We start from the raw sequence: 10,505 nt of genomic DNA on the forward strand, positions 1-10,505 counted from the left end.
CACGGCTGTTCCTTCACAGGACCCTTGGACAACCTTGGAATTAACAGTAAAAACAGCACTTTCTTCCTAGGTCAGGTCTGCAGAGAGCCCCCAGGGGGTCTGCTTTTGTGTGACATTTTATGGATTTGTTTGGGGACATAGGTGCTTTTGAGGTCCCAAACCCCACTTAAGTCGAAATCAGATCTCTCATGAAGAATTTAAAAAATATTAATATGCTCAGATCCACTCATTGCCTTTGGAAGAATTTATAAAAATGAAATAATTCAGAGTGCAGGTGACAAGTTTATGTGTGGACACGTTCATGGCAGTGAGGTACAAACCTGAGAATCACAGGTCCACCCCAAGCACCCGATAGGATGAGAATGGCGAGACTCCAGTTTTGTTTTCTTTTTTTAATTGGTGCATCATAATGACACATAATGGATTCACTGTGACATCCTCACCCAGCACCACACATCAACGGTCTGTTTCCTCTCCCTCTCCCTCCCCCTCCCTGCCCCAGCCCTTTCCCTGGCCTGCAGGTCTCCCTGCTAGTCCCATGAGGTCACTTTTCTTTCCTGTGTCCTCTCTAACTTCCACGTAGGACAGCAAACATTTGACCCTTGACTTTCGGAGTCCAGCCCATCTCATTTAACCCGGGTCCTCCAGTTCCCAGAGTGGCTGTTTTGATGGTACAGATACTCAGTTTATTAGAAGGTGTGTTTTCTAAAGTTAGGATCCGTGGGAGATTCTGATCCTGAGAGGATTTCAATCTTTGTATTTTTACCATGTGACACAGGGCTCCACACATGGGAGGTCCTCAAAAATCCTTGTTATGGATTCACTCAAATGGTAGTGACTGAGTTTATAACAGTGGAAAGCCTCTCTATTTTATTTTATTTTATTTTATTGGTGGTGTTGGATACCAGGGATTGAAGCTGGGGTGCTTTACCACTGAACCACATCACCTTTAATTTTTTTTTTTTTTTTAATTTTGAGACCGGTTCTTTACAAATTGCTGACGCTGGCCTCCAACGTGCTATCCTCCTGCCTCAGCCTCCCAAGCTCCTGGGGATACAAGTATATGCCACGGCACCTGTCTAGAAAATCACTTTTTAAGAGAAAAAAAAAAAAAACCCAGAACACAACACGAAACCTAAAGCAGTGTTTTACCACTATTAAAATAGATGTGGGCTTTGTGGGTGCAAAAATGCAGTGGGTTCAGGAAACGCATGGTGTGTCCAGGGTATTCAGCATCGCACAGCCATTAAAGTGATGTTTGCAAATAAATGAAAGAAAAAAAATATTTGGGAAATGAGGTTAAGTAAAATCTAAAAATCTGCATGAACTGTAATTCCAATTTGTCTATGGACACATAATTTATATAATTACAGGCCTACATAATTATGTTTATTTTATAATAACGGTAAAGGCTATATTTATATAATTATGTTTATTTTATAATAGAAATATGATCTGTAGATAATTTATCCTAAATAGTTTTCTATTTATTATTGTGTTTTAATATGCATCTATAGGATCTACACGTGGCTGTGCATATTTACATATGTGGCTAGGCCTGTTTAACACACAGGTGTGTCTCCGTCCCCACCCTGTCCCCAACACACCTGGAAAATCCCCTCGACGGTAGCAGAACAGGTTACTTTTTTCTTCCTCCATCTCATCTTTTTGCCATTTTCCAAATATTCCCCTTCACTGCGCGAGTGTTGATTTTTATTACAAGACAAAGAATCATTTTTAGCAAAATAGGTGTGTCGTGGCACCGGGTGGGATGAGGGACGGCGACAGGGACAGGGAGGGACATGCAGGCTGCACCGCGTCAGGTCGCATCAGCGGCCGTGGATTGACGCTCCCTGAGCCCCCTGAGCCCCCGCCTCCCTCTGCCTCAGGTCCTGGCGGGGCCGCTGGACAGGGGACACTCCCTGGAGACGACGGCTCTAGCGGCCACTGGCCACCGCAGCCCGGGGGCCCTGCTGAACTCTCGGCGAGGCGCCGCTTCCCCTCCTCTGCCAGGTCCCTCCAGTTGCTAAGAATGATCGACAGTAATTAAAACTAAGCTAATAACCTCTTCACTCTTGACATTTCTATGGGGTTTTTGTTCGCCATTATCTACATATAGATTAAAAATTGTAATTGGACTGGCGATCGGGTTAGGAAAATCAACCACCTTCCAACTCGTCGTTTGCCAGGGACTGACACTTTGAAATTTTATTTAATCTGAGAAAATTGAGTTGAACTCTGGCACCCGGGAGAGGGGGAGACAGCATTTATTCTTAAGGGCTGAGGCCAGCTAAGAAAATATTCATGCTCCTGAGTGTCCAAGTGCACACCAACGGGGACACGGGAGATGCCGCTGCAGATGGGGGTCCTGGTAGTGGGGGGGCTGCACAGAGCAGCCTGAGGGAGATTCGCTGCCCCAGTTCCCCACATGAAGGAGATTTAGGGAGACCAAAGCTGCTTCCCCAAGAAGATGCTTATGTGTTCTCCTGTTGCTGGGGACAGTTCTGGGGTTCAGGCCTCTGCCATGCTGTGGGTAGAAGGCTCCCCTGATATTCAGCTGGTTTCTGCAGGATTTGCAGTCCTGAGATGCACGCCCCCCCCCTCAGCTCTGTTTGTAGGACCTAGGGAAAGAGAAGAAGATTCCAAACCCAGGGAGGACTGTGTCACCTTCCAAAGGTGGGGGATGGTCAGATGGGCCCAGCTGTCCCTAGTGTAGCCCTTTCCTCGGTTAAAATCAAAACCCTGAAACTGAGGGTTGTAGCCTGTGTCCCCAAGGTGACAGGTCTGCTGAAGATTTCTTTCCAATGGTCATATCATGCCACTTCTTTGTTTACTTCAGTGGGGACTTGTGGCCTCATTTGTGTCAAGATCAGCCTCTTTGCAATGGCTTAAAAGCTATTCTAGATGTTGCTTCCTTGATCTGTGGGCCATTCTCGCATGTGGAGGAGCTCTCTGTATTAGCCAGCTTTCTGTCTCTATAACATATACCTGGGAGAAGTCAACTTATACAGAAAAAAGGTTTATTCCCCCCTCAGTTTGGGAAGTACCCGTTCACAATTGGTTGGTTCCATTGGTCTATGGTGAGGCAGCTCCTCTCTGTGAAAGTGTCCAGATAACAAAGCTGTTCACCTCCTAGGGGGGAAGTGAGAGAGGAGGAAAGCCTAGAACTTCCCATAGGCTTCACCTCATTTTTTGATGTGGGGGGTAGTGGTACAGGGATTGAACCCAGGGCACTCAACCACTGAGCCCCATCCCCAGCCCTGTTTATTTAGAGACAGGGTCTCACTGAGTTGCTTAGGGCCTAGCTTTTGCTGAGGCTGGCTTTGAACTCTCAATCCTCCTGCCTCAGCCTCCTGAGCCACTGGGATGACAGGGGTGGGCCACTGCCCCAGCCTTAGGCTCCACCTCTTAAAGGTGTCACCAGCTTCCAAGAGTGCCAAGCCCTGACTGCGTGGGCCGTGGAGACACTTATGATTAGAGCTATAGCTCTCTTTCTCTCTGTCCCTCTCCACACAATATCCTCCCACTTCCTGTTCCATCTGCTGGGGTCACCCCCAAGTCCAGCACCCCTTCTTTCCCACCCCCGGGTTTGCCTACTTCCACTCCCTCAGGAGTATTCATTATCGACCCTCATCTTGGGTTCAGCTTCTTTGGGAAACGTTTGTTGTCTTGCCAAGCCTTGTTCTCCGCTCCCCTGGCCCCCAGGCTGGCTTTGTGACCACCTTCTCACTTGTCATCTTCTCTGGGCCTGGAAGGCAAGAAGGCCTGCAGGTTGGAGGTCTGTTACACCCCCAGAACATGGCATAGCAACGGATGAACAAATGGAAGAATGAGTGATCCAGGCGCCCAAAGCTGGAATTCACGACTACCTGCAGCGCAATCAATATGGTGGGCCTCTGCATCTGTGGGTTCTGCATTCTCACATTCAAAGAACCACAGAAGGGGGGCTGGGGTTATGGCTCAGCGGTAGAGCACTTGTCTAGCATGTATGAGGCTCTGGGTTCAGCTCTCAGCGCTGCATATAAATAAGTGAATAAAATAAAGGTCCGTCAACATCTAAAAAATTAAAAAATAAAACAAAACTACAATCCTTTGTGGGGCCCTGGATTGTATCCCCTGCACAGTGAAAACAAAAAACAACAACAAAGAACCACAGAAGAAAATATTTGAAAAAAAAAAAGAGGATGCCTGTACTGAACATGTACAGATTTTTTTCTTGTCATGATTCCTAAGCAATAGGGTATACCAAAAATTTCCATAGCACTTATGTTGCATTAGGCATAATAGGTCACCTAGAGGTGGGTTAAAGTGTTCAGGAGGCGGGGCATAAGTTCTGTGCGGGTACAGCACTATTTTATATAAAGGACTTGAGCATCTGCGGGGTTGGGATCCATAGGGTGTCTAGGAATGAATCCCCTGTGGATACCAAGGGGCGGCTGTACTCATTTACATGTTCACTTAAGAAGTATTTATCAACTCAACTTTTTTTTTTTTTGCAAATAACAAAGGCATTTATTCCAATTAATATTACTATAATAATTTAAAACTCATTCTATTGGTTAAAGGCAGTGGGAAATGTGGAAGGCGTGGCCTCCAAAGGCCCAACAATGACTGAGGGTACAAAATCAGGTTCCCTGGTGAGACCAGGATGGAAAGGTACAAGTCAACTGGCTCCCAGAGCCAAATGGTCTCTGACCACTGCCTCTTGTCATTTGTATCTGGCATTCCTCATCCCTACAAACCTGGTAATCAAGTAGAGAAGAAAAAAAAACCCACACATCTTTTGTTTCTGAAAGACAAAGATAAACAGTATTTTATACGAGTTATGTTAGGTTTCCCAACTGTCAACTTGGTATCATGGTCTGTGCTGAGCCCCAGGGTCACCTTGGTGATCCCGACAAATGAAAATCATTCTGGGTTGTCTGTGGTGTTTCTGGGGGAATAGACCTGAAACATGGATGGAGATTGAGAGTTGGGGGGAAGAACATTCTAGGCAAGAGGAAACATGTGCAAAGACTTTCAGGAAGGGAGGAGGGAGACCCAGTCTTGGGACAGGGAAGCGTGCTGGGGCTGGGGCATTGTGGGAGGCAGGGAGAAGGACCCAAAGAATCCCCGAGAGATGGGCAGCACAGTCAGGAGGACCTGGTAGGGTTTCCAGCATGGAGCCCCAGGGTCGACTGCGCACCTCCTAAAGCCAGCTCGTTAAATGAGTAAGCCCACGAGTAAGACGTATTAGCTTGCATCCCTTTATTGGAGAATAATCATTCTTGTCCTTCACCGTGTCGCTTCAATTTCCCCCAACACACTCCCCGCCTCGTGTGCTCTGCTCAGTCTCATCTGCCAGGAGACCTCGCTCAGAAGCAGTCTCTGCCCACTCTGGCTGCAGAAGTGGGCTGTGGCTCAACTTGACCAATCACAGCACCCGATTCCTCTGGCAAAAGGTGATTGGCTCAAGTGGCAAGCACGTGACCCCAGCAGGGGCCAATCAGAGCCCTTCCATGGATTGGCTACGTAGACCCATCCCTAGAGGAAGAAGTTTCCCTTCTCCTGAGGTTTGCAGAGCGAGTAGCCGCTCAGGAGGTGTGTGGGGCGCAGCGGGGAGTAAAGCCAGCTCCTTAAATGAGATGGAGGGAAGACGGGGAGGGAGAGACAAAGTTTTTCCTTTGAATGTTTGAATTCTCCAACAAATTGCTACTTTTGCCATTAGGTCAATTGATGTTGGGTGTCCATCCTAGGGAAGTGGGTCCCAATCCTGCGCACACATCTGATCGAGGGGATCAGCTTATCCTCATCTGATGGAGCAGGAACTGAGGCTCAGGAAATTGCCCGCGCTTCTGGGGGAAGTTGGAGGCAGAGCTGGAGTCAAGAGGCCCATCATCCTATGAGTTTTGAAATGTGTCACGCTCTCATCCTGAGGATGACAATTTGCAGAATTTTCTAGGTCAGCCCCCATCTCAGCAATCTCAGTGTCCTCTCAAGCCACACAAAGGGCGCATTAATGTGAACTGACAAACATTTCCTTAAAGCTTGTTCAGATCCAGACACAGCGAAAATAAAATCCCTTCTAGCCCCAGTTCTTGATTTTTCGTTTGAACGACACCATAATGACCCAGTGGGTGTCCTGGCAAGTCTAACAATTGGCTTTCTGAGCGCAGCTCTGACATGTATGCTGGTTGATGTTTTTGTTTACATTAACGAGTGCCACAAAGAGGAATCAACAGAGGCGTCTGTTGGGGCTTCACTTGTTCATCAGTGACGTGAGTAACTTCTTTGCTGAACTGAATAATGCTTTTCAAATACTGGAGGATGAGTTGTGGGTGCTATCACGGTACAATGGCTACAGACACATAATACCTTTAAGTTTCGTCTACTGTATTAATTTCCCCATCACTTTATTAAGTACAGTCAACAAAACAAAAAGTCAGGCTCTGATTTGTACTATGTGCCGATATCTGTTGTGTAAATATTTCCATTGTTGCTGATTGTAAGCTTCCAATGTGGTGTCAGTGCCCGTGGAGTTGAGAGAGGAGTGCAGATATTATTGTACGTATTTCCATCACACAGGGAAAAGAGATGGAACTAATTCCAACAGTAAAATGTGGTACAAATAACTAGGCAGTGATGCATGTTGGATATATTTTTAGTGCAATTGGTTAATTATAAGCTTATACAATTTAATTTTTTAAAAATATTTTACTTGGACATAATATCTTCACTTATTTATTTTTATGTGGTGCTGAGGATCAATCCCAGCTCCCTGCACATGCTAGGCGAGTAGTCTATCGCTGAGCCATAACCCCAGCCCCTATAATTTAACTTTTAATAATGACCGCGTTTCATTAAGAGTTCAGAAAATTCTTGAAAATGTAAGCACTGGTTGTGCTGAGCCAGCATGAATTGCACTCTGCACAGTGCTGCAGATCACTTGTCTTGGTCAGTTTTGTGTTGCTATAACAACATATCTGAGGCTGGATATGTTATAAAGCAAAGGGGTTTATTTAGCTTACAGTTCTTGAGTCAGGAAAGTTGAAGATGGGTGGCTGCATCTGGCGAGGGCCTCCTGCTGTGTCAGAACATGGTAGGTAGCACCATATGTTGGGAGTGATGAGTGATACTCATGGTAAAGAGAGAGGTCATGTGGCAAGGGAGAAGAAACAAGAAAGTAAGATGGGAAAGCCCAACTTGCAGTAACCAATCCATTCCCTCAAGACCTAAGCCACTCTGGTGGGAGGGGCAAGGATCCCTCCCAAGGGCCCGCCTCCAATGGCCTAACTGCCTCTCCTCTGGCCCTGCCTCTTAAAGGCCCCACGTCTCTCAATATTGTTACCCTGGGAACAAGCCTTGGGCACATGAGCCTTAGAGGGATGAGCCGTCTCCACGCTGTCACATCATGGTACTGTGTACACCTTGCCTGGTGGATACCGATGGCAGAGGTGCTGTGCCTCTGTTCAGGTGGCCTTTCTGCATCTGCATGGAACATTCTTACTTTGAAGGCTCCTCAGAACATCTTCCTGCCCAGACAGATCAGGGTCTTCATTTTTTTCCATCCCAAACCCCCATTTTCTCACTGTATAGCACTGATCAGAGTTTGTCACGACGCTGGCTCAGGGCTGTGTGTGCTCTTTGTTCCTCATTTGACCACCAACTCCAGGGGCCAGGGAATCAGCAGGACCTGACTTGATGTGGAGTCCAAAGGAGCAGCACTACATGATTCCTGAGAGCACCAGGGGGACTGTCATCTGGTCCTCATTCTGGAGAGGAGGGAGGGTTAGTGTCCCGCTCACAGCAGCATGATCGACAACAGCCGAGAGGCAGAAGACACCCATGTGTCCACATGCAGATTAATGGATAGGTGGACATGGCACATCCATATGGTGGAATATTATACAGACATGAAGAGGATTGAAACTGGACTACATCGGTGTGAACGCAGAAGACATTACCCTAAGCACAGCAAGCTAGTCAGCCTCAAAGGGACAAATCCCGCGTGATTCCACACACGACAGTCAAGTGCCTAGAGACACAGTGTAGAATGGTGCTTGCCAGGGACAGGGGAGAAAGGGGAACAGACCCTTTCCATGGAACAGAGTGAGTGCTTCAGACTGAAGGGGGTTATACAATAATAGTAACACTGTTGCATTGTCAGCGATTCAGGGGATGCAGTGACAGGTACAATGTGTCCCTAGGATGACACAAGTTTCTCATTCATGATCACTTTACAGTCTCCCTGTCAGAAGGATATTATGACCTTCAGCTCTGAATGTGGAAGCCGAGGCTCAGAGAGGGTAAGCAATTTGACCAAAGACACACAGCTTAAATTCAGAGCTGGTTGATTCTGAAGCCCTGTTCCGACCCCTCCTCTCCATGTCTTTATCTTGACCTCGATGGGGGTAGGGGCAGGACCCTTTGGCTGGTCATCCCCTGCTCATTTCCCTCCCAGGTCACCTTCCACCCACGGAGGTGCAATTCCCCACCCTGCTCCCTGTGCTGTCTCGTGCATGCATTGAGCTCGGCCAACCCGCCACTAAGACTGAGTTGTCAGCCAGGAGATAGGAAGGGAGAAAAAGCAATTTCTTCCATTTCTTGGCTCAATCCTATGCAGTCAGTACTGTTAACAGTAAATCAAATATCAGGACTGCATTGACCCAGGGAAAGGCCAAGGAGAAAAAAATCCTGAGCAGAATCCAAAAAGGAGAAAATAAAGTTCAGCCGGAGGCATAAATCACACCTGGGGAACCGAATCTGCCCTGGCAGCCGCAGCCCGAGCCCACGCTGCCCTGGCCAGCCGGGAGCCCAGGACCGTTGCTTTGGGTTGAGGATTTCTGATGTGAGATTCCTGGGTCCTGTAGCCCCTGGCTGAGCTGGGACGGAGGTCTCTGCGCACAGAGGTGGGTGTCGACAGATTTCCATCAAAGACTTAAAGCAGGTGAGGGTGCGAGCCCCGCAGGAAATCTGGGAGAACGGTGTGTTCCAAGCAGAGGGCAGAGCAGGTGCTAAGGCCCTGAGGCAGGGTGTGTGTGGGGAGTTTGAGGAATGAGGAGGTGTGGCCGGAGGGAGCAAGGGGGGATGGTGGCCGAGAATGGGGCTGAGCTTGGAGAGATGACCAAGGCAGGGGTCAGGCAGGGGCTCTGGGCAGGTGGGGGGTCTTGACTTTCTTCTGGGTCAGGTGGGGATAGCTGGAGGGGGTGTTGGAGCTGGGGAGAAATGAATCTAAGTTGGGTTTTAATAGGAACTTCTTATTTCTGGGTGCTTCTTCCCCATGCCCCTCAGTAGATAAGATCATAAAAAACCAGCGCAGTGGCGCACACCTTTCATCCCAGTGGCTCCGGAGGCTGAGGCAGGAGGATCTCGAGTTCAAAGCCAGCTTCAGCCACAGCGAGGCCCTGAGCAACTCAGTGAGACCCTGTCTCTAAATAAAATACAAAATAGGGCTGGGGACGGGGCTCAGTGGCCGAGCGCCCCTGGGTTCAATCCTTGGTACCAAACAAATTAAAAAAACTAGAAGGACTTTTGTGACTGACTGTGCGCCCCTGAGGTCACATGGTGCTGAAATAGCATTGGGAAAGCTTTTGCTGAGCAGAGACCAGCAGAGGAGAGGGCTGGGTGAACACTCAACAGAGAGTCCATCTCCTCCCTCAGGAGACAAGCCTCAATGGCTGGGCAGGCAACGGGGAATTTCCTCCTGTCTTTTTGGATTGTTATATTTCTTTATTTTTTAATTTCCTCCCTCCCCAATTAAGATGCATTCATGAGGAGGACAAAGACTGGGGACTCGTTGTTTTTTTTGAGTCACGTGACTGGGGGCAGGCCACCTGCATTTCTGAGCACACATGGGTCCACCTGGATCACAGGATCAACCTCTAGTACCTGCTCCTGGGGTTCTCAGGGAGCAAATGCAAAGATCCCTGTGAGATGCTTTGTTCAGTGCCTGGCACACAGTCAGCTCTCAGCAGATGACAATCTCAATCTGCAGGGGGCCAGAGAAGCCTTTTAGAGAGAGCAGAGACTAAGAAAACCTGGGTGGAAGGAAGCAGCTGCCCACAGCCCTCCCCCTCTGACGACTGCTGTGCGGGGGCTGCCTTCTCCTGCTCTCCCCTCCCTCTCCCAGCCTGGTCCGCCCACCTTTCCAGGGAAAGCTGACCCCTGGCCCAGCAGCCAAAGACTCAGGAAGGAAGTGACATCACCCAGTGGAACTCAGTGAACTCCAGGCAAGGTTCCGAGATAAAGATCTCTGCCAAGAAGGGGCATCGGACTCCCCCCTCTTTGGTGCACAGCATTGGGCTACGAGGCCCCAAAGTGGACACTGTTACTTTTGCCTCGTTGGTAACTGTCCCCCTTTCCTTGAGGAGCCATCTTCTGCCATTCCCAAACCACCAGCAGGAGCGGGGCTGCCTGCCTCTCCCTACCTCTGGAGATAGGTGTGGCCCTGAACCGTGCCTGAGCCAATCAGAGCACTCCTGCCTCTCTCTGCTTACAGGGATGGGGCTCAAGTTCTGGCCAAGGAG

This window comes from Ictidomys tridecemlineatus, chromosome 2, assembly GCF_052094955.1.
Source record: "Ictidomys tridecemlineatus isolate mIctTri1 chromosome 2, mIctTri1.hap1, whole genome shotgun sequence".
Classification (NCBI taxonomy): domain Eukaryota; kingdom Metazoa; phylum Chordata; class Mammalia; order Rodentia; family Sciuridae; genus Ictidomys; species Ictidomys tridecemlineatus.